The sequence below is a fragment of the Fistularia commersonii genome, chromosome 32 (assembly GCF_037954325.1).
Source record: "Fistularia commersonii isolate RoL2024-O1a breed Wild chromosome 32, RoL_Fcom_v1.0, whole genome shotgun sequence".
Taxonomy (NCBI): Eukaryota; Metazoa; Chordata; class Actinopteri; order Syngnathiformes; family Fistulariidae; genus Fistularia; species Fistularia commersonii.
Genome location: NC_141315.1, coordinates 8,909,279 through 8,932,824, shown reverse-complemented (window position 1 = coordinate 8,932,824; position 23,546 = coordinate 8,909,279). Strand labels below are relative to the sequence as shown.

Below are 23,546 nucleotides of genomic sequence, written 5' to 3'. Positions count from 1 at the left end.
AAAGGAAGGATTTCCTCCGTTGCGCTTTTAGTTGCCGCATTGCAAAGTTTGCAATTTCGCTGCCCTTTACTTTGCTCTTCTCTAGTTATTTGCATGATGTCCTTACTAAGCAACCTGAGTCTTCAAGGTTACCAACACCTTGAATAATTATTTGGCACTCGCTGCGAACGACACAGAATTTCATTAAACACTTCAAAAGACAGCTCTGCATTTTAGGCATGAAGCTAAATTAAACGCAGTTTTCCCAACTAATTCTCAGAATGATCGGAAATACAGAATTTTTCGCACTACAAGATGCACTTAAAATCCTTAAATTTCCCCAAATGTCATCCGTGCATTTTACGAATGAATTCTTGTTGTGTTTATGCATGAAAATAAACCCATTGATTGATATTGCACCTTATGGCGCGTAATTTCATAAAGGACGGCGCTGAAAGCGCTCCAATCGTCAACGCAGTGTTAATACTCCAGCAGAACATGAACGCCGGGTAGGAAACATCGCAGATTTAAACATAATCAGGTTTTTTAAAAAAAAAAAAACATACCTGGAAGTAAAAGATTTAGGTATAGTTGAATTAATTGGTATTGGACCGGAGACATTTAGGACGTGAAGTTAGCCGGTGTGAGGAAGAGGATGGGCTTAGAGGGAGGAAGCGGATTGGCTGCGGCGCCCCGTGAAGCCGAAGGAAAAGAAGAACTGATATTCTTTTACGCTCCCGAAACATATCGGACTGCGTGACGAGGTTTTTCGATCGGAAAGCCGGCGTTGACGGCCGAGCGGGAGTTCATCCCGAGACCCCGTGGTGGGACTCGACCTGTTCCGGCCGCGTTAATGAGGTCCTGCTCTCCCCCTTCGTTGTCATAGCGACAAGGTCCCGAAAACAAGGGAGGGGAGGAGGGCAGAGATGAGGGAAGGGGGTCAGAGGGCTCGCCGAGGGGCCGAGACCCCCCACCCCCACTCCCTGAGCGTCTTAAAGCCTTTCAATAAGCTTTGAATCAGCTTATTAGCGGTTTTGTAGATATTAACAACGAATGATTGGTAGGTGGAGACACGCCAAACCTACACAAGGTGAAGTGATGGTAATGCTAAGCTAGGTTGTGTGTGTGTGTGTGTGCGTCCTGCAGTTATTTGCTCGGAATCGAATTGAAAAGCCCGACATTTCCAAGAAGCTAACCGGTTAGCTCGTCGCAGTCTAACACGCCGGGGATTCAACATTTACGCGGGATAATCGGCGGCGGTTTAAGACGAGCGCGAGTGAATTAGGCGTCCGCCGATCAGCTGACTCCCATTCCGAGTCGAGTGTTTTCGTCTGGGAAACCCTGGAGGGTTTTGGCCCTCCGTCAGGCAGCAGACAGGCGGACCCAGTCACTCCTCCGGCATGAGGAATGCAGGGGGAGCCGGGGTGGAGGGGAGGCACCGGCTAATGGGAGTTCAGTCTAAATATGTCCATAATGAGCCCCAGTCACAACGCTGAGGTTGTGACTCTGCTGCCATTGTTTTCATGGTTTCTCATCGCCAGCTTGCAGGAGGAGGTGGACGGAGACGTCCCAAAAAATAAAAAAAATAACCCAAAAAATAAAAGCGGATTTTTGTCACTGGAAAGCACAGAGGCGAGAAGGTGCGTTCACACGTCGGGTCACAAACATCGGATTGCATCAAATGTCCAACTTGACAGATAAAATGTCCATTTTATCACATCCTTCTGATGAAACCACCCACCTCACACTCTACAACACAAGTGTGTATGTGTGTGTGGGTGTGATCTTGATATATTTTTGGGAATTCCTGATTACGGTTTGCTTAAACTGTCCTGTTGCGGGAATAAAAAATAAAAAAAATACACTTAATGCTGCTTTTAACAAAAAAAGCAACATTAAGTCTGATTTAAAAAAAAATTAAACTTAATGTTGGTTTAAAAAAATAAAAAATAAAAATCAGACTCAGTGTTGCTTTTTTTTTTTTTTTTTTTTTCTCTAAATAATAAATCGCTCTCATTGAAAGTAGACTCGTCACATTCGCTCCCAGCACCTCCTGCGCTGGAGGAGAAGCATCACAAATCAATGCTGAGTCAAACTGCAAGAGCCACGTCATGGACACACAACCACGACAATTTAAAAAAAAAAAAAAAAAAAGGCTAAAAATATCCCCCTCACAGCAGGTGAGGGCTTGGAGCCAGGAATTCGGGGGGGGGAGAAAAAAAAAAAAAGACTGCTCATATTTACTGGTAGTCATGTGATGACTGACCGCTAAGAAGAACGCCACTACAAAAAGCAAGACGTGACCAGAGAGGAGGTGGAGAGGAAAAGGAGTGCCTGAGGGAGCAGACAATTGAGTCTGGAGATCCCCTTTCACCCCTCTCCATCTCTGCTGCAACCACACACACACACACACACACTCAGAAAACTGGAGCGTAGAGATAAAAGTGTGACAAAGCTATTTCGGTTCCCTAGACAACCTACCTTTTTTTTTTTTTTCTTTTTATAAAATCAGACACAAGTACTTGGCGGTCTTGACACGGCGGTCACCGTGTCACATGGTTACTTTCCCAAATGAGATGACAACTCGAAACAAAGACTTAAAAGTTCTGGGAAATTATGAAATATTTCTTTAAAAAAAATAAACAAAGTTCAGATGACCAAGGATTGGTAGACAAAAAAGAAAAAAAAAAAAAAGACAACATCCATAACTTGAGGACAGAGATGTCTATGAAAAGTTAAGAAACCAGAAAAAAATCCAAATATCTTGAACGCATTTAAGCGGATTATCGAAACAGAATTCAAAACAACCGCAAAATAAATACACTCCTGAGTTGGAGTCTGTGAAATGAAAAGTTCATTTCTGCTGCAGTGACTCATCAATAACCATCACTTGTCCACATTTAGTTTGTTTTTTTTATTTACCCGCGCCTGAGCTAACCAGGTGCCCTGGCTGATCTCACTTACAAATTTTTATTTTTTTTTCCCCTCCCAAAATCAACGGCACGCCGAAGCAGTCGCCAACCAGAGGGAGAGAAAAAAACAAAAAAACATCTAAAACACTCAAATGGACAAAAATTTCCGCAACAACCCCTGTGTCCTCCGTCTCTTACCCCATGTTGCTCCCTGCATATCTGTGTTGTGCTTCTGACCAGCCGCTCACGATCCCCGGCTCACACACACACACACACACACACACACACACACTCGCTGTTCCTGAGGATGTTTGGCTTCGGTTCGGACCAAACCTCCCAGGGAAAGCTTCTCCGGCCCACCCCGCCGGAGAAGAAACCGCTCTTTCTAAAAAGCCAGTGTGAATGGGAACGCACTTCCCTCCCCCTTTTTTTTTTTATTTTTCTTTTTCCTCCAGCCCACTCCCGCCTCCTGGTCTGCAGGCGAAGGCCGGCCTCTCCAGGCTGATACGTCTCCCGCTCCTCCTCTCCCGTTTCCTTTGACCCAAGAAACTGCACTCGGCAAACTCTTTTCTTTTGTCGGGCGGTAAAAAGAAAAAAAAAAAAAAAAAAGAGGGGGAAACGGAAAGCCGGGGGAAAAGCGAGCTGTCAGTCAAAGAAAAAGGGCCCAAGAGTGAAAAGGAAGTGAAACTGCATGAGGTTTTTTTTTCCTGGATTCAAATTTGCCCTTTCATCTTTCCAAACAGTCTCCTTCTAAATGACTAGAAAGAGAAAAAAAAAAATGCAATAAAAAAAAGGATTTATCTTACAGAGACGCTTTGTTTTACTCCAAAACTATTCAAATCTGCAGGGATGCAAACATTATAATGAGACAGAGCCTGGAGACACCAGCATGAGGCTGCAGCCGCTGCTTCTCATTTATCAGTCCGAGCTAACACACACACACATATATATATATACGATGGCATGCCATTAAAAGAGCTGTCAAACTAAAAAAAAAAAAAAAAAAAAAAAGCTTTACCTCTTTCATTTTTTACGATCTGCGTTGTAAATGAAGCCGTCTTTGCAGAGGCGATGATGTCATGCAGGACAGATCGGATTTAACAGCTTGTCGTGCAAAATGAAAAAAGACGCAGAGCGGGGAAAAGCCGGAATCTCGGTCATCACACATCTACGGCCCAGATATAAAACCACACAGTCTCCATTCTTCAATAAATAATTTTTTTACAGCATTTAAAAAAAAAAAAATGTTCACAATAATAAGCCTTTTATGAAGATGGTGCTGCTAGGCTAGGCTAGGCTAATTACAAATTATCAACAATTGACAATTAATTATCCCTTCTGTAAAGTTACTCTATATTTATAGTTGTATATTGCCATCTGTTCGTCATATTCTGCACATAATTATCCACCTCGACTTGAACTAGCTGTAAAATAAAAAAAAAAAATTAAAAAATGCATTTATTCTGTAAACACTGCATTTATCTGTAAATACCACACAGTCTGTACATTTGCACTCCTGCTTTTTAAAATAATAAAACAATAAAGTTGAATCTAATCTAAAACTCTAAAACTGTTCTTCGGTTTCCTCGCCGACACGCCAGTGCTTAAAAATATAGATCAACTTGCAACAACTCGCTTTGTCATTATTTCCTCGTCTTCGCTTTTGTGTGACTTTGGTTTGTCTCATTATCACCGTCTCTCACCTCTTTTTTTTTTTTTTTTTTTTTAATCATCCCTGTTAAATATTTTCCTCGGTGTCTCTTGAGGGTTCGCTCACTGCACTTCATATTTCCAGCAAAAAAAACTAAACAAAACTACACCTTAGCGCTAATGCTACACCTTTAGCATGTTTTGAGAACCACTATTTGAGAAGCAATGCATTATGGCACTACCTTTGCACTAAACTGAACACAAAACAAACACAGCTGCTACTCTCTCATGCCGTAAATATCAGTTTGTATGTGCATGCACTTTATATTTCATACCTCAGTTTAATGTCGCATTTCACTGCTAATTTGCACTGTTATTTTGTTCATTTCATGTCAGTGTGGGATTGTTCCAGACGTCTAGAAACACGGCAGTCGTCTTGACGACCGTCTCCTTGGCTTTCTTGCCCGGTTCCCCATCTGAAGCCGACAAATGCGACGCTCGGCGCTTCACTCGGACGCCTCGATGGCGGCACGGCGCCCTCCGCTTCGCCGGGTAAAGCGACTCAAGCTGAACTCAAGCTATTTTTGGGATATTACATTTGATTGCGCGTCTTAATGTAACATTCAAGCTTATTTTTGAGGGAATCGAGCGTCCAGTCGTTGAATCTGAGCCGCATCGACGTGACGCCGGTTAAACATCGTAATCTGCGATGAGCCAAACAAACGTTTCTCTTTGACAAAGTCGTAGAGATTCAGGCTCGACGCGCGACGGCGGTCGGTCGGCTTTGGGAGGAGAGTTTCCCCCGTGACCGCGGCGGCGCTCGGCCTTCGCCTTGAACTGTGATCCACCATCTGTCCAAAGAAAATGATGGGAAGGGGAAAAAAAAAAAATAAAAAACACCTCACAAGAGAAAGAGATGGTGCAGTTGGAGCTCAGCTGCTTAGCTCTCCGATGAATAGCGGGGGTAAAGTAGGGTACGAGAAGTAGGCTATGCCCTGTCTCGCGCAGACCGGTCCCTCTGCCTCTTTCTGCTCGCCTCCCTGCTCCGGCAAACTGGGTCACGCTGGTGAGCATCAAGTTTGTCCTTCAACAATGAGCGTGGAGGATGGAGAAGGATTTCAAGGTCGCGGCGGCGGCGGACGCCTCGACGGGAGTCCCGGTCGGATGACGGACGGCATCGATCATCCGCGGGGAGGTTGAGAAGATGGAGGCGGTGGATCACCTGTCCAGATGCTGCCCGGCCCTTCACAAGCCCATTCATCGCAGGATAAACGCCGCTCATCGGCGGTGACGGATGGAAAACGGAACGGTCAAACAAAAACTTGGACGTGACTGTTTTCGAGCGGACGCGCAAAGCATTCGTAGCCGATTTCCGGTCGACTCTGGAGGCGGACGCTCGTGGGTGGCTTAGTCATTCTTCACGCCGGTTCCAGTGGATGTTTTCACAACAACGGCTTCCGTCTGGGGAGTCGCAGACAGAAAGCTGGGTCATCCATCGGCGTGGGGACGCTGCTCCCGACGGACGCCGAGGCTAAAACTAGCTTCCACCAGGCGGCCCTTTTTTTGGGACCGACTACTTCCCGATGCATCCGCCGTGGCACAAAGCGATCCACGGCCGCTTCCAAAATAAAAACCGATACGATCGGGCGGCCGTTCATCTCTTTAAGAGAGAAATGAAAAGAACGGAGGGGATTTTTTTTTTTTTTTTTTTTTGCACATTTAAATGACTATTTCCAAGACGAGTCCAGTAATAAATCCGGAGAAATGGGCTGGCTGCACTGAGCTGGCAGGGACCCGACCGAGCCGCGCACTGATTTACTGTATAATGTGCCAAAGAGCTTAGCGCCGCGTCTCCCAACTCTGGGATTACAGCAAAACCCCATACATGATTAAGATCTGTTGCTAACTCCCACGCAGCAGGGGTGTGTTACCGTCCACACATGGATGTTGTGTGTGTGTGTGTGTGTGTGCGAGGACCAGAGGACAAACATGCTATCCCGCAACTAGAAAACTTTAAATGACTCCATTTTTAGGTCCGCTTCGGCCGCCTCCGGTTCGCGAGCGACGGCGCTCCTGGTGACGGCGAGCGCCGCCAACAGGCTTCGCCCCCTTCCTGTCACACCGATTCCATCAAACCGACCGCAAGCTCTGCAGAAAAGTGAGCTGGCAACAGGAACTTTTTTTCCTTTCCCGCTTCCCCGCCGACATCATGCAATCCGACTCGGATAATGCTTTTAGAATCCAAATTTAAAACTGCCGTGTTTGCCTTACCGCTCAATTATCGGTTATCCCGCGACTCCTGCGTCTGGTTTTTTTACGCCGAAGGCTCAAACCCGCGGCCTCGGCGTAAACGCACGCCAAAGTACCTGCTGACAGGTTCGCCACGGCGGCAAAATTGATTCACTGAAAGCACGAACGCCTCCAGTTAGCAAAGACTACGGTGTGCAATCAGACCGGCGACATCGACTTACGACTTTTTCGAGATACGAGCCGAAGGCCGGTGGTTTTTTTTTGCGCTTTGTGATTCGAGCGCAGATCTGAGTGGGATGAGCGCTTAACACCGGCATGGAGCGGCGTTTAAAAACGGTCGGACGCGATCGCGCCACTAGCGAGCCCGGAGAAAGTCATGGAAACATTGTGTTGTGACACACTGTGTTGTGTAAGTGTTCCCTTTATTTTTTTGGAGCAGTACATATAAATATGTGTATATATATAGAAGCAGCACTTGTCTATAAGTGGCAGCTATCTGCATTTAGATGAGATATTTACACAGAAATATTGACATTTTTTAAATTAAGTGCATCCGGTATGCATTTAATAAAAAATTTAACATCCACAAATACAGGCTGGAAATGCTTTTTTTTTCTCAGAACAGCGCCTGTAACACGGCTGATGAAAAAGATGAATAATAAATAACGCAATAACATAAATTAGCCGTATTGTTGTTTGAGCCGCAGTGTTCAAAACGTGTGAGCAAAGTAGCGGCTTATTGTCGGGAAATTACGGTATTTATATGGATTTGGTGCAGAAGAGAAAAACCAACGGACGAAGCATCGGATGAGTCGTTCAAAGCCACGTCGGGGACAGTTTGATCATTTTAAAAAGAAGAGCAGATTTACCCTGTAGCTAAATGAAGTTTAGCCATAAAGTGTAGCAAAGTGTGCGAGTTACATTTAGCAACATATTATAGCATTAAGTGTAAGTTAAGGGAAAGAGCACCAAATGAAAAACTCCCTCTGCCGCCATCTTCATCCGCTCTTCAAGCTAAATGCACTTGATAAAACCAGTATTTCTTTTATCTTTTTTATCATAAATGATTTTTTTGAATTATTTAATAACAATAACAATGTGTTGTTTAAACTGTAATTTCTTCTTTAAAAATATAACAAAACCATGGATCCGGAGCGGGTTTATAGTGTTTTAATTCATTTCACCAGGGAAATTTAATTTTATAAATATGTGCACTTTTTTTTTTTTTTTTTTTAATAAGAAAATAATTAATAAAAAAAATTAAAAAATGTAAAACATTTAAATTTGATAAACGCTTGCTTGTAATGTTTCGTAAATGAGAGATGCCTTGCAGCTTTTGAAAAAAATAAATAAATCAATTTAAAAAAAAAAAAAAAATAAAAAAAAAAAACACACTTATATTACATTCACTGACCGGTCAACGTCAGCCGGATTTGTGCTTCCAGGAGGCCTTAGAACAGCATGGCGTCGGGGTCTCTCGGGCGTCGCGGGAGCTCACGCCGACGAGCGGATCTCCTCCCTCCGCTCTGCAGCACCGGAGGACATGCAAACAAAAATACATTGTTGAATCAGCAGAAAGAGAGGGGGAGAGAGAGAGGGAGGCGGAAAGCCTGAAATGTGACAAGTGTTTACTGAAGCGAGGGCAAAAGAGGAAATTCTGAGTCATGACGAGAAAAAGAAAAAAAAAACCTTTTACACTGAGAAAAGGTACGAGGCCGAGGGGGATTTTCCACGACGGCGAAAACCGAACCGGCATCACTGAGACGCCATCGTGCGTTCGTCGGTTTCGAGACTTACTGACGCGATTTTGGCTGGAATTGTGCATTTGGAGAGACAATAGGGGGCTGCCGTCTGGACCGAACGACATCTGCTACCAATTAAAGGGGTTTTATTAGTTAAAAAGTCCCATCTAAGTGCAGAGAAATGGCACAGAGCTGCGAGAAGCGCCTTGATTAGACGTCAAAACGATCAACGACAATCCCGATTAAATACCCGGAGTGGTCGCGATTTTGCCGTTGCAGGTGCTGATCCCGGATGCACAAAAATAAAATTAAAAAAAGGTAAAAAAAAAAATAAAAAAAGAAATAAAATTGAAAAAAGGAAAAAAAAATTAAAAAAAGAAATAAAAATTAAAAAAGGAAAAAAATAAAAAAAATAAATAAAAAAAAGAAATAAAATTAAAAAAAAAAAAAGGCAGCAGACCGGCAAAAATCTGTTTCATCAGCGGGATCAGGGATGTCTGCTGCCGCCCCAAAAAAAAAGAAAAAAAAAAAAAAATAGGAATGCCTCTCAGCTTCTCGACTTGACGGCCCCACGATCAGGACAAGTCCTTGCTCCCCCTAACATGACGCCGCTTATTGATTTAGCTGATCCCGTTTTTTGGAGTACGACGTGGTAGAGGACATGGAGGAGATAGATTAAAAAGTTTGCCGTGCAGAGGGAAAAAAAAAAAAAAAAGAAAAAAAAAAAACAGCAGAATGCAGGGCAGCAGAGGGATTAACATTCTGTTACATTATTCATCTGCTCAACAGGCACCTTCAAGGACGGCCTTCAAAAGCAGCCATGAAAAAAAAAAAAAATTGTGGCCTGCAGACTGACCTGCAGAAGAGTCACGGAGGTGCAGATGTAAAGGAGGAGTTAAGACTCGGGAGCAAAACTCGACGGCTAATTGAAGACATTCTGGGATCGAACCTGGTCAGATTTCAAGGCGGATAACGTGTCTGCAAAAAGCCCCTCGGATGTCGGATACCGAGTTCTCCTCGTCAAACGGGAACATTCCCCTTTCTCCTGTGCCATCTTTCCCTTCTTTCATTTTTATTTTTAAGAAAACCATTAGTCGGGTTTCCACATTTTGCCGTGAACTAAAAACGAGCGGGTGATCTCGCAAAGCCCCCCGTTTGAAGGGACGGCGGGAGAGAATCGCGTCTGTGTTTTTGCTCGAAAAGGGATTTCTGGAGGGGGAAATTTGTGGATTTGTATCTCCATCAAACAAGATTATGGGACCTACTTCTCAAAAGTGGTTGCAGACGCGCTGTCCCGGAGTACGTCTGCGCCTTGTATGCTTGAAAATTCTGCGTTCAGCACATTTAAAATGCGGCAAAAAAATAAAAAAAAATAAAAAAATCTAAAAGTCACCGGTGATTGATGACAGATGTCAGAGAGGAGAGAACAGATTAAGATTTAATCTGCAGACAGGAAGTCAATACAATCTCCTCTAAATCGGGCCAGAAACTGGAACGACAATAATCGGGGACGGGATCAAGTCGCCGCGTAGTTCTCTCGATAAGTCAGTCCGTTCTAACCGCTTTTTATTTTTTCCATTAAAATTTCAACCATGAGTTCTTAGTTGGGCACGCAGGAGTTCGTCTAGCGGTGAAAACAAAAAATAAAAACAAGCTCAAAACAGCTCCTGAAAACTCGCAGGCCTTATTTATCCCGGAAGCAGACTTCCTCCCTCCATCTGAGACCAGGCGCCGCTGCGGGCGCGCCGGGGCTCCGTCCACGTCGGAACCGCCAATCAGAATGAGAATCCGGGACGCGACGCGACGCCCACGCCGGACAAAATATGTAAACAGGCCCGCCGCCGACACGGTCCGGACTCCGGCGGGATCAGGTGTGTTTTCCGCAACTAAAGCATGCAGGGTGTGAAGGTCGGTCCACTTAAAATAACTCCGGCAGCAGCGATTATGTATCTAAATTGTATATATTCTCCAGCGCGGCTTTTGTTTTATTGCTAAGTTATTGTCTTTTTTTTTTTTTTAAGGCGACTGCCGAGAAAAATTCCTGTGCACGTTTTGCATTTGGCAAATTAGGTGATTCTGATTTGGTCAAATAAAATTTGAACCCTGCAGAATCCTCTTGCAGACTTTTAATCTAATTTTGTATTTTTGTAGGGCATTAAAATTATTAGGGTTTTGGCACTGCACTGTTTTGACCTGGGGGGCCATTTGCGGTAATGCGTGTTAACAGGGAAAATGGGATATAAAGTAAACACAGCGCTTTAAATTTTTTTTTCATCATAATATTTTTTTTATTTAAAAAAAAAAAAACATTTTTTTCTTATTATTTAAAAAAAAAATTATTATTTTTTTTATTATTAAAAAAAATATATATTTTTTTTTATTATTAAAAAAAAAATTATCATATTTTTTTTTTATCCAGCTTTGTCATAGAGGCGTCAAGGAAGTTGTCAAAAATATCAAATAAAGACCAGAAAACCCGACACGACTGTGCATCGACAGAATTGCCGAAAGAGACGAGTGTTGAATTGCAGCCCCGGCTGAAAATGCGTCATTAATTTTCATTTGACGGCTGGTTTCTTTGTGGTCAGCGGGATAATACCAGCACAGGGAAAGGAAGATTTGGGAAATTATATTCCCAGCTGTTTATTTGAAAGGGATTAAAACGGGCAGAGGATGTGAGTTCGGCTCGCGGGGGAAACTGGCATCGCTGCCGTTGTTTGGACAAAAGAAACTCCGGCCACATGGAAAGCATTACATTCCATTTTTCGCCGCCCCCCCCGCCGCTATTTTCTCAAGACGTCCTCACGTCCTCACGTCCGGAGCCGATCCTTCTCCTGGTGTGTGGCGGCCGGCGGTGATCTGAGGATGAGGAGCGCGAGGTGACGGAGGAGATGCTGACAGGAAGGATTTATAGGAAAAAAAAAAAAAAAAAAAAAAAAAGAAGCGGGGGCGCCAGATTGAAATCCATCCCTCGGGGATGATCCGCTCACAATTCCACAGGTCGTGAAACCAAAAAGCGACCACGTCCAGCACTGGGAATTCACCCGGGGACTTTTTTTTTTGTTCTCTTTAAACACTAAGTGGCTGCGGCTGGCGAGCCAGATTGGAAGGGCGTGGGCGGTTTATTTAGAGTAAAAGATGAGCTGAAAACACAAACACGCTCTCTGTGAGGACAAGTATTTGCTGTCTCCGGACCTTCCCACGCTCCTGTTGCAGGTCCAGACGGTTTTCATGAGCCCGACGAGCGTCTATGGATGCTAATTTAGCCTTTAGCGTTCATTCTGCGTGCAACTGTGCAGAGTTTTTGGGGTGCTCGTCGCTAAAAGGCGGGCGTCTTGCGGGGGGCGGCGCGGAGCGGGACGTTCCGGGGTAACAAAAACACGACATCGGTAGGATTCTACGTTTACCGCCTCTTTTTGAGCGCTCGGAATTGAACGTTGAACTCTGCACTGCCCTCTAGTGCGGCGGTCGGGAACCTATGGCTCGCGAACCATAAATGGCAGGAATTAACATTAAAAAAAAAAATCAGTTTGAAACGAATTTTAAAATGCTCGTGATATTTCTTCATAAAGTAAACAGAAATTAGTTTTGAACCGATGGATTCCGAGCACGTCCGGGTCGTTGTAAAGGTGAAGAAGTTAATTTTCATCAGATAGCCAACTAGTTTATCCGCGTCGACCCTGGTAACGGAAAAGATGGCGAAAAGAATAAAAAGAGGATGATTACGGTGCATTCCAGGCTGCTTGGACAGAGGAATTTGCATTTTTATCTGCTGCATGTCTAATATGCAATGATAAAACTGCATCGATGAAAGGGTCAAATATAAAGCGGCACTTCGAACAAATCCATGAGGTCGCGTTAAAAGCAAGACGTATTTAATTTAGAATAGGTTAAAAACACTATATGCCTCTCAGTTAAATAGATTTGGAAATATTTGGCTTTTACGGCTCTCCCAGTCCAAAAAAAAGTTCCCGACCCCTGCATTGGTGGATGTGTTGCTTCACAACTGCACAGGTGCTGAAGAGCAGAGGTTCTGCAGGGAGGGGCAAACCCAAGTGACTTCTTTTTTTTAATTTTTTTTTTTTTTTTTAAATTAAATGGGTGATGAGAAAACCAACGAAAATGAACTTCGGGAAAAAGCTAATTCCTCTCTCCCGGTCACGTGACCTGGGTTTGCAGAAGGCGAACGAGCTTTCAAAAGGCCTGTTTTCTTTTGTCCGCCGATCTGTGGAGAACAACCCGTCCCTCGTCACTCACACACTCTCACACACACACACATAATTCTCATACAACTTCACGGGTTCCTGCACCAAAGACATCGGCTCTTCAAACACAGATCGCTCTTCGATTTACTCAAGGTGTGCCGATTGGCCGCGCGCTGAAATGGGTCACAAAGTGTTTACGTCTTTGCTTCCTTGGGCGGCGACGCAAATGTGCCGGTGATAAGAATGCTCCTGTGAGACGGGGGATGATGACACGGATTACCGGACAATTGCTAGTTCTTTCAACATTAAAAAAGCTGGTTGTTTTCGTTAGCTTTGGTAAATTGGATGGTAATTTTTTAATCTGAAAATCTACAAAGTGACTCTTCCCATGCAAAGATGGCCTTGCATACTATATTTAGGACTCTCAGAGTTTCTTAAAAGGCATAAATACTTTCTACATTTATTTTTCCCTAATATACCAAGTGTCATTTATTATTATAATTTTTTTTATTCTAATTTTTACCAAATATCCTAATTTCAATATTTTAGGATTAAATATTTTTACCATTATTTTTCCCAAATATACCTATGTGCCATTTTGCTATTTTAGATTTTTTCAAACCAAATATCATTTTAGAATGACATTTTCCAATTTATTTTTCTCAAATATACCACTGTGCCATTTTTAATTTTTGAATTTTTTTATTCTAATTTTTACCAAATATGTCAATTTCTTTTCAGAATTATATTTTCTTAATATTATTTTTCCCAAATGTACCAGTGTGCCCTTACTTTACTTTGGATTTTTTTTTAAATGTAACTTTTACCAAATATCTCAATTTTTTTTTTTATATTTTAGAATTATAATTTCTGAGTTATTTTTCCCCAAATATCCCAATGTGCCCTTTTTAATTTTACAATTTTTTATTCAAATTTTTCCCAATTATCCCAATTTTTTTTTTATATATTTCAGAATTGTATTTTCTTAACTATTATTTTTACCAAACATCCCAATGTGTCGCTGTCTATCACTTCATAATTTTCATTTCATTATTTCTTGCTTTGTTAACGCACCAATTATTATCTGCCAGCACTGCATGCAGCCATTCCCCGTCTCATCCTTTTTGTTTTGTGTGCTGAAACCCACTCGGACACGTGGAGAACACGGAGACGCCTCCCATGGCGGCGGAATCCAATCTGGGATCTTCCCTCCGCGAGGCGGAAGCGCTAACCGCCGTGCCGACCGCGTTGAATATCTTAATGCATCAATAAAAATAAAAAGCTTTGGCAGTTCCATAGTAACTGGATGGATGCATGCAGGACCTACGGCTCTCACACTAATTACTTCGGATCCACTTCCCCGCCGCCCGCATAAGCCACTTACGCAACGCTGTGACGCGGCTGCAGCCTCGCTGTGCATCCCGGCGCCCACGTAGCTGCTCATCCACACCCCGGTGACCCCCTTGCAGCTTCCCCGACCCCAGGGCTGCAGCCCTTCGCTGCTACAAAAAAAAAAAAAAAAAAATCTTCGCTTCTCTTTGCATTTCATGCTCAGAGAATCGCTAAATTATGTCTCACGTCTATTAGGTCTTTTTTTTTTTCCCCAGGCCTCACGAGTGTGTCGGTTCATGTTGGTGCGCTGGCCATTAGGGTCTGGCGGCAGGAGAATAATCAGGCCAGAATATCTCAGCGTGCGGAGAAACGTATATAAAAATACCCGCCTCCCAACCACAGGGAGAGGTCGCCCCACTTACATAAGTCCACTTTCACACAGATGAACCGCGTCTGTTTGAACAATGCCTCCGCCAAAACGGCTCCGGAGAAACGACGGGATGAAACGTCGCTATTATTTAAGCCAAACAACATCAAGAAAAGGAACATCGGCGCCGTTAAATCCGGGAATGTGTGGGGATCATGAGAGAAAAAGAAAAAAAAAAAAAAAAACAAGGTTTCACCTGTTTTGAGCTCGATTCTGATTGGCTGCGGTTTTCCGTCCTCAGCCGTCGATACCGGAGAAAATCAAATTTCTCAAAAAAAATCAAATTGCAAACCTTTAAAACACGGCTGAAGCCGCCGCCGTCTGCCTGCCGTGTCGTTCTCATGTAGCCGAGAACCGACGTCAGAATCCATGAAGAATCTGCGAATCTCATAATCCCGCCGTCGAGCGCCGCCAGTCTCGGGAATTTATTCCGCCGTGAAAGAGCGCACGATAATCCGCAACCGCCCAAAAGTGTTGCAGCACAATATACACGCCGTCCTGACACAGTTTGGCTTCCAACGCCAAGAGCCGAGATCCAGGCACGTGGCCAAAGACAACACAACTGCGCTCGCGACCCGACGTCCGACTGCGCTGGACCGGCTTTTAATGTCCCTTTGACTCCGGGGAGGTATTTTATCGCTCTTAAAGTTTGATAAACGGGGCCTTTTCAGGGATTCTTGCCCCGCTACGAATCTTAGATCGGATTCCTGGTGCAGGAGTCCGAGTCGAAAGCTACCCAGACATCAGGAGACTTGGAAAAGACTCGAGGAAAGCCATCATCTCACATAAATATACCAATGTGCCATTTTGCGATTTTAGATTTTCTTTCTTTACCAAATATCCCAATTTTTTACATTTTAGAATGATATTTCTAACTTATTTTTCCCAAATATACCAATGGGCCGTATTTTGATTCTAATTTTTACCAAATATTACATTTTGTTTTACATTTTAGAATTATATTTTCTTACTATCGTTTTTCCCAAACATACCAGTGTGCCTTTATTTTAGATTTTTGTTTTTATTCTAATTTTTACCATATACCCCATTTCTTTTAATATTTTAGAATACTTAACTTATTTTTCCTAAATATACCAATGTGCCATATTTTCATTTTAGAATATTTTTATTCTCATTTTTCTCAAATATTCTTTTTTTACATTTATGAATTATATTTTTCTTACTATCATTTTTCCCAAATATACCAGTGTGCCTTTACTTTATTTCAGATTTTTGTTTACCATATATACCAATTTTTTTGTATTTTAGAATATTTTCTATTTTCTCAAATATACCAATGTGCCATATTCTTATTTTTAACAAATATTCCGATTGTTTTACATTTTAGAATTATATTTTCTTACTATTATTTTTCCCAAATACACCAGTGTGCCCTACTTTATTTTAGATGTTTTTTTAATCCAAATTTTTACCAAATATCTAATCTTTTTTTATATTTTAAAATTATATTTTCTACGTTATTTTTCCCCAAATATACCACTGTGCCATTTATTTGAGTTTTTTTTTTCATTCTAATTTTTCCCAAATATCCCAATTTTTTTATATTTTAGAATTGTATTTTCTTACCATTATTTTTACCAAACATCCCACTGTGACGCTGTAATTTTCTCTTCATAATTTGTTAACGCACCAATTATTAGCTCCCAGCATTGCATGCAGCCATTCCCCATCTCATTGTTTGTTGGTGTGACTTTGAAAAGACTCGAGGAAAGCCATCATCTCAGGTCCGCTTGGTCTCAGACAGATATTTTACAAAAGATTGTGAATCTGGCAGAGTCGCTATTTACAAACGGGTATCTGCCGAGGCTCTGCTAGTTGACGCTATCGCTTCTCCTTCTCCACTCTGTGGTGATACATCGGAGTGTCGACATCGTCCAAGTCGGGCTCTACCTCCGCTCCTCTCTGGTGACAGTTTGTCTACCGGGTTTCCTTTTCCGGGTTGTGTTGGAGCTCATCTACTGGTTGTGTTACGGCAACGTCATTTGGGGATTAAGACAGCGGGAGCGCTGCAACTCTGGTAAAACTCCCAAAATTTCCTTTGTCTGTGAAAATGTTTAGGTTGAAGGCCGGCACTACTCAAAGTCAAGAAGCGACCGTGACCAATCCCGCCAAATAATGTGAACGGAAATTATCACTGACAAGAAAATAAACAAATGAAAAAAAAAGGCTCTTTGAAAAGCCTGAGAGTAAAAGTGGAAAAAAAAAAAAAAAAAAAAGAGCATTACGGCAAAAACCCCGACGTCCATGTGGGTCCACGGATGAAGACAATGTGTCCACTAGAGGGCGCTCTGCTAACCTATAACAAACATTTGACTTCATTTTGGACAGATCTCTAAAACACCCAGGTCAACTTGCATATGAATCCCAAAATGCTAAATAAAAAAATTCAATGTCTTCAAGTTAAATCTGCATCAAAAACCACTTTCGTCAAAAGCCTCTTCGTGTCCGCGGTACATCGGAGATAAAAATCTAAATAAAACAGCATCCGGACTGTATGCTGGGGATAAATATGAAATCAATCCTGGGGGTGGGGGATTTTTAAAAAAAATCTTGTATTTTAAACCAATAGAAAAAAATTCATGATTTGATTATGCGGGAAAAAAAAGGGAGATTGAATTTAAAAATCCGCTCTTTTTGTCTCACATATGTTTAGAATACTAAGTTTTGTCATGCCTTTAAATCCACTTCATTTCTCACCTGCTGTCATATTATTTATGGACTGGTTTTTTTCACTGAACTGTATTCAAACGACATACATTCATACATTTAACTCTTTTGCCGTTAAATCTCCGTCGTCCTTTCACCTCAGAACCAGCAGATTGTATCTGCCTGCATTTTATCATTTGTTTATTGTGCATCTTACTGTTAATGTGCAGTTTATTATCATTAAATATTGATTCCTCTGTATGTCTAGTACAGGGGTGTCCAATTCATTTTGGCCGAACCAGTAAAATCGTAGCATAATTAACTAGAAGTAACAAAGTCCAAATTTTTCATTTGTTTTAGTGTAAAGGAGAACAGGTAAATTATAAAAATCTTGCTATGGAATGAACTGTTCCTTGAAATAATACATGAACAACCTGAGAATCATGAAGAAAAGTGCAATTTCAACAACACCATGCCTCAGTTCTGTTTACGCCGTTTGCATTTTGTTGTATTTTTCGCCGAAACTTGCCGCATCCACACCAAGCATACAGGTTCCTTATTAACCTCAACCAACCAATAAGCAGCAGTCAATTTTCCTTGGAAAACCCGACACTCCATGTCCCACTTTTCTCTTTTTTGACAAGCACATCTTGCCGATGAGAGTGTCGGAGCCGACGGAAAAGCAAAAAGTAAAAATGCTATTTCCAGACCCGGAAGCCGCATTGCTGCCATCTGCTGGAAGTTTTGAGTCATATAGCCACATTGCTGACACCGACTAAAACCGTGCGTTGCTAGCAGACAATATAAGAAGTGCATTTTTATTTTAAAAAAGGAGCTCAAGTTCATTTGTTCAAACTAGATTTATTCCACGGGCCCTGATTGGACCCTCTGGCGGGCAAGTATCGGCCCGCGAGCCGTACGTTTGTCACATAAACGGACAGTAAAGCTGACTGAGGCTGGTGAGCAAGTAAGGGAGGTTTTTCGGGACATGAACCACCTCTTGTTGGTTACGGACGGTTTCGAGCAGCCCAGCAAGGAGGCGGGAACTCTTCAAACTTTGCTTCCCAGACCCGAGGGCCAGTGAAACTCCAATCCCGACAGCCACCACTTCTTTAGGCAAACAAGGAAACTGCACGCGTCAAACGTATCCTCCGGGAATTCAAACGATTCCCACGTCTCGTAGGACGACTTGTATCCGACGTCTCGTCCGATAACTCGGAGTATCCGAGCACCCGGTCGTGCATTTCGTAAGTCGGTCGGAGGTGGCAGAAAACTATACGAACCAGCTTGTAGATTTTGATATTTTTTACTCACTTCCTGGGAAGAGAAGCTGGTCTTCTGGATTATTATCGCCGCGCAGGGTTTGTTCTTATGGTCCACGAAACCCGGCTCTTTAATATTTCATCCGGGTGTTGAGGAAACCGATGATTCTCCGCCACCTCGCATCGACGACGGCGGTCAAAGCATTCCGTCGTGCATCGTGATGATGTCACGCCACGCCCAGACCGATTCACAGCGTCCACACACACACACACCCCGCTGTGGTCTACAATGAAATCTGTGATGTTGCTGTCAAGAGAACATGAAAGGGGAAGCGGTGATGTCATCCACATGCAAACAGAAAAAGCGGCCATACGGTCATACTTAAGATTGCCTGTATTGTATTTTGAAAAAAGGGTTCAGTTTTAGGGTCTCCCCCCTAAAGTTAGCGTTTGCTGAAACGACCCACAAACAAATGTCACGCGAGCCAACGATAAGATACCAGAAGGGCTGCCGGAGCGGCGGCAAAACGAACAGGCGAGTCACATGCGGTGACCTGCTAGCAAACACAACCAGGAAACACTCAAAACTATTTGGCCACAGCGAGACGGAGGACGTCACACCTTTGTGAGGCGGCGTTTTCTACAATGACGGCGACAAAAACAAGATGATGGCGTGGACTGGAAGATTTCAGGGAGTGGATGTGTGTGATAATTAAAAAAAAAAGTTATCAAAAATGCATCATATAAGGCGTGGTGGTTACTTCTTGTCTAAATCTTCTCGTAACGGCGACTGTATTTCTTGATTTTCCGAAAAAGAGAGATTTAGAAAACTATTCAGAAACTACTCCTGGGATGAAGGGGTGAAACGTCTTTAAAAAAAAAAAAAAAATCAGACCTGGATGGCTGTAGACGTTACACGAACGTTCCTCTTTTTTAAGAAAAAAAAAAAAAAAAAAAATGAATATTTACAGCAATATCCATAAAAATGAAAGGAACAGCGAGGACGACAAGCGGCCTCGGTTATACCGGGGAGATTCCTCCGTTTGTGCGACCGTGTATCTACCGGCCGCCGTCAACGTCGCCGCCTCTTTTTGCGCGTCTTTCCGCGAAAGCCGAACTCTGCGCTGCCCTCTGGTGGACAAACGGCTCAACAACCAGAGCGACTTAAAGCCGGCGCAGCAAGGACGTATCCGTTGACGCGCCAGCGCATGTTTACGACCACATCCCAACTCTATCGGTTGCCATGGTAACGCGACAACCAGATGTCCTTTCAGAGGACGGGAGGCGAGCGGGAAAGGTAAAGAACGAAGACCATCTCGAACGGCTTTTGAGTCTCCGCGTCGGACGAGAACCTGCAAACTCCGGTTCTACCTGATAGTTTTGTACCTTTTTTTTTTTTCCCCCGCCGTGTCGTCCAGAATGTCTCCGCCATCTCCCGCGTCCAGCAGCGCGAAGCCTTCGTGCCCAAAGCAAGCGCCGGCCGCGGCGAACACGCTGACAGTTAGGAGTCAACCGTGTTGCGTCAACACACGCCGTGTGTTGTGGGTTCGGTGTTTTGAGTTCACGTAGCGTTCTGACACGACAGCAGATTCTTAACAGACAGATCCGTCTATTCAAACCCTCTCGTGCACCTGCACCGCACACACACACACACGCACACACACACACAGCTCAAAACAAAAGGTCCTCAGCGGATGTGAATTCCGGGAGTTAATCGTGCGTTTTGAATAAACGGAGGCTTTCTGCCTTTACGGAAGCGCGGACTGCAAATGTAGCGTCTGACTCGCAACAACGCGACGCTACCGCTGACGTCTCTTGTGTCATCTCGGGACGCCAAAGCTGTTGCGGCCTCGGCCGCCATCTGCCGCGACGGCCCGTCAGCGCAGTTTCCATGATGACTCAAGCGGACAGGCCGGGAAATCAGCCGTCCGAACGCGGCGGCTCCGGCCGAGGGCCGCGCAGCTGTCGGCGTTCCTCCGGGTCGCCGACCCGAGGCCGTAAAACCAAATCCCTCTTGCTGTCAAACATTGCAATGCTGTAAATGTTTGTACTGTAAATAGGGCAATAACGCGGCGGCTCAACCGGCTTTTTCGACGAACAAAAAGTGGTTCGTCGCTAATTTTGCAGAACCAGACGTTGTTTAAAAATCCGGGTCTAAGAGTCGCGTCCATTTTTAAACCTGGCATCCCTGGTGGCGGAACAAAACTAGCACGGACGACAAGAGCAAACACAATGAAACGCGGTGTTTACGAACCCACCCAACACGAAATCGGCGCTTCGCCACGCGGCCGGCCGCAGGAATGCTAAAAATACACGTCGCCCGGCGGCGAGGTGCCGCCCGCCGCCATTGTTGTGCCGTCAGCTCGGGTTTCTGTTTGCGTTTCGTTTTCAAGGCAACAAATTGCTCGCCGGGAACGGCGGCGGGGCCTTCGGGCCCGCGTTTGCCACGGCTCGACACGACGTCCACAGCGGCGTGACGGACGGGGGTTCCCTTACAGAAAACACTCCGGAATAAAAAACAGTTCGCATTCCTGCAAGCCACACACACACACACAAATCAAAATGCGTTCCGGAAGGTGTGTTTCTAAAGCTAATCAAAAAAGCACGGTGGCAATCAAAACGCCACCACATTCTGTCCCCACACTCACACACACACACACACACACACACACACACACACCTTGAAACAGTACAGCTTTGTCGGGGAGGGGGAATAGAAATATGCAGCAGGACAAGTTGGAGGGAAATGTCACAGTTTCTCAGCAACTGTTTGAGATGCAGTTGCACAGTGGGATTGCTTGACACACACACACACACACACACACACACACACACACACACACACACACACACACACACACACACACACACACACACACACACACACACACACACACACACACACACACACACACACTAACAGAGAGAGCGCTTTTGACACACACGTTTCTATCATTCTACAGTATTGTGAGTCAAACTACAGAGCCTTCTCTGACTGGACGGTGAACAATGGAGCAGAGGTCAAAGGTCAAACCAGGAAAGGACGGGAACACAAACCCGTCCGATCCCACCGATCGACGCGCCCAACGATAGAATCGCAAACAAACAAACAAACGAACGGCGCCCCAGAGCTTCAAAGGGAAGCTGTTAGCGGTTTATCAGATGACAGAAAATCGTCGTCATTTCCGTCTCCTCTGTGTTCGCCTGCGTCGATATTTTCAAAAGCCTCTAAAACCCCGAGCAAACAGAATTACCGTGAGAAATCATCGATGCAGATGAAACGGCGGCCTCCCTCCTCCGACGGCGCCGTGACCTGCTGGAGGTCAGCGGTCAAACTCCCCGAGGGGTCGGCGGATCCGAACCTAACATCCGGCAGGGGGAGGCGGGAAGCCCGCAAGTTTGCACGCGCGTGTTTTCCACGTCGGCGTTGTTTACAAACGTGGCCTCGTCTGTTTGTTGTTTTTTTTTTTTTTCAAAAATCAACCTGGTGGAAACAACCCTGCGGAGCGTCCGCCCAGGTTTCATCTCCCGATGGAACGGCGGTTAAAAGCGGTAACACAGATCCGAGTGTGTCCAAGCAGGGGGGAGGGAGGGCATTTTCAGGAATTCACACATGTCGCCGCTGAGCTGGAGGGCAGGTCAGCAAACACTTGTGAATGTGAACCTTCACTCTCACTCTCTTTGCACCGACGGGCTGGAAAAAAAAGGAGATTTCCTTGCGTTTACGCCGGGACGTAAAAAACCCGTCGTCGGAGCCACGCAGAGACGCACGAGCCGAGGACCGGAGAGAACATTTGGTTTTTTTTTTTAATAACGTTCACCGCCGGGTTTCTTTCTCACGGACGTGTCGTCGTTCGGTCGTACTTTGGTGAGTTTCTTTGCGGGGTTTGACACTAGATGGCGGTTTTCACGGCAACTTACGACTGAAGTTTTGAATGTTTAGGGTTCATTTCTCACCAGTTTTTATTTTCTTTTGCCAAATCAAGGAAATGTATGAGAATTAGTATGTCAGGGTTTCAGATTGTTATTATTATTTCTTTTTAACTACTGCACATCTTTGAGAAACGCAATTTCCTTGATAATAAAGTTGGCTTTTGACAGATTAAGAGAATTTATCAATTTTTAACCTTTGCGCCGTCACCCACTTGTAGTTTACCAAGAAAAGTCAATGTAATTCAAAATACACAGCAATAGATCACACGACATAAAAGCGCTTCAAAACGAAAAACTTGTCATGCAGACGAGTGAAAAATAAAAAATTAAAAAAAAATTAAAAAACAAACACAAGAGACAGAAAATCATGATTTCAGCGCTGCTAAATTGAAATGATTTATAAAAAGAAAGGAATTACACTGTGCTTCTGTATCTTGAAATCCCTGCAAAGATAAGGTTTGTTTTTTTTCTTTCTTTTGAGTGAGGGGAAGGACGGTGCTCAAGATCCACGATAACCCTGTTTTTTTTTTCTTTTTCTTTAATTTGTTTGTTGAAACTGACGTCTGAGCAGGAAATGAGTTTTTTGTTACGTCTAGCCCTCTCGACCTGCCACACCTGATGCAGGCAGAGATTAACAACAACTAGTTGGAGAAGGGAGGGTGTGTGGGGAGGAATAAACCTGCTATTTTAACCATGCATGTGGAAGAGTTTAAAAAAAAAAAAAAAAGTCACGGTTGCCACGGCAACGTAAATTAATCGATTATCCCCCCCCCACCTGTGCGCAGGAACCCAATGGTCGCAAAGTTGATCCGAAACGCCTCCACTTTCAGGTTCTTGAACGCAGCACGGCTGACTTCAAATACAAACATGAGCATACGTGCACGGCGACGGGAAGCTAAAACTATATATAATGTAATTTTTTGGGAAAGATTAAACATTAAAAATCTTACCATGTACTGTACGGGGAGGGGGTTGGGGGAGGTGGAAGATCCGGAAAGTCTGCTGAGAAAACCAGAGACGGTTTTCAGGTCCTTTTTTTTCTTATTAAAAAAAAATCCTTTTATCCACAAACGCCTAACTTTATCTTATTTTTGAACATGCATGCATAATAACAGAGCTCTTTATCAATCTTTCTCCCCGGCCGGCGTTCTTCCTCTCGCCGCGCAAACCGCGTTTGTTGTGCGGAC

At 43.9% G+C, this 23,546-nt stretch overlaps 1 protein-coding gene across 2 annotated transcripts in view; it reads right to left on the bottom strand.

The window, feature by feature from the left end:
* Nucleotides 1-23,546, bottom strand: part of LOC147215384 (leucine zipper putative tumor suppressor 2 homolog) — a 31,451-nt gene extending 7,905 nt beyond the window's left edge. Inside the window, exons 1-2 of one of the 2 annotated variants that reach the window (XM_086140041.1) lie at nt 23,310-23,546; nt 8,206-8,317 (exon numbers count right to left, since the gene is read on the bottom strand). The gene's annotated coding sequence lies outside the window, so the exon portion shown is untranslated. Of the gene's footprint in view, nt 1-3,089; nt 3,159-8,205; nt 8,318-23,309 lie in introns of those variants that run through there. The other variant, XM_086140042.1, reaches the window with a different exon arrangement.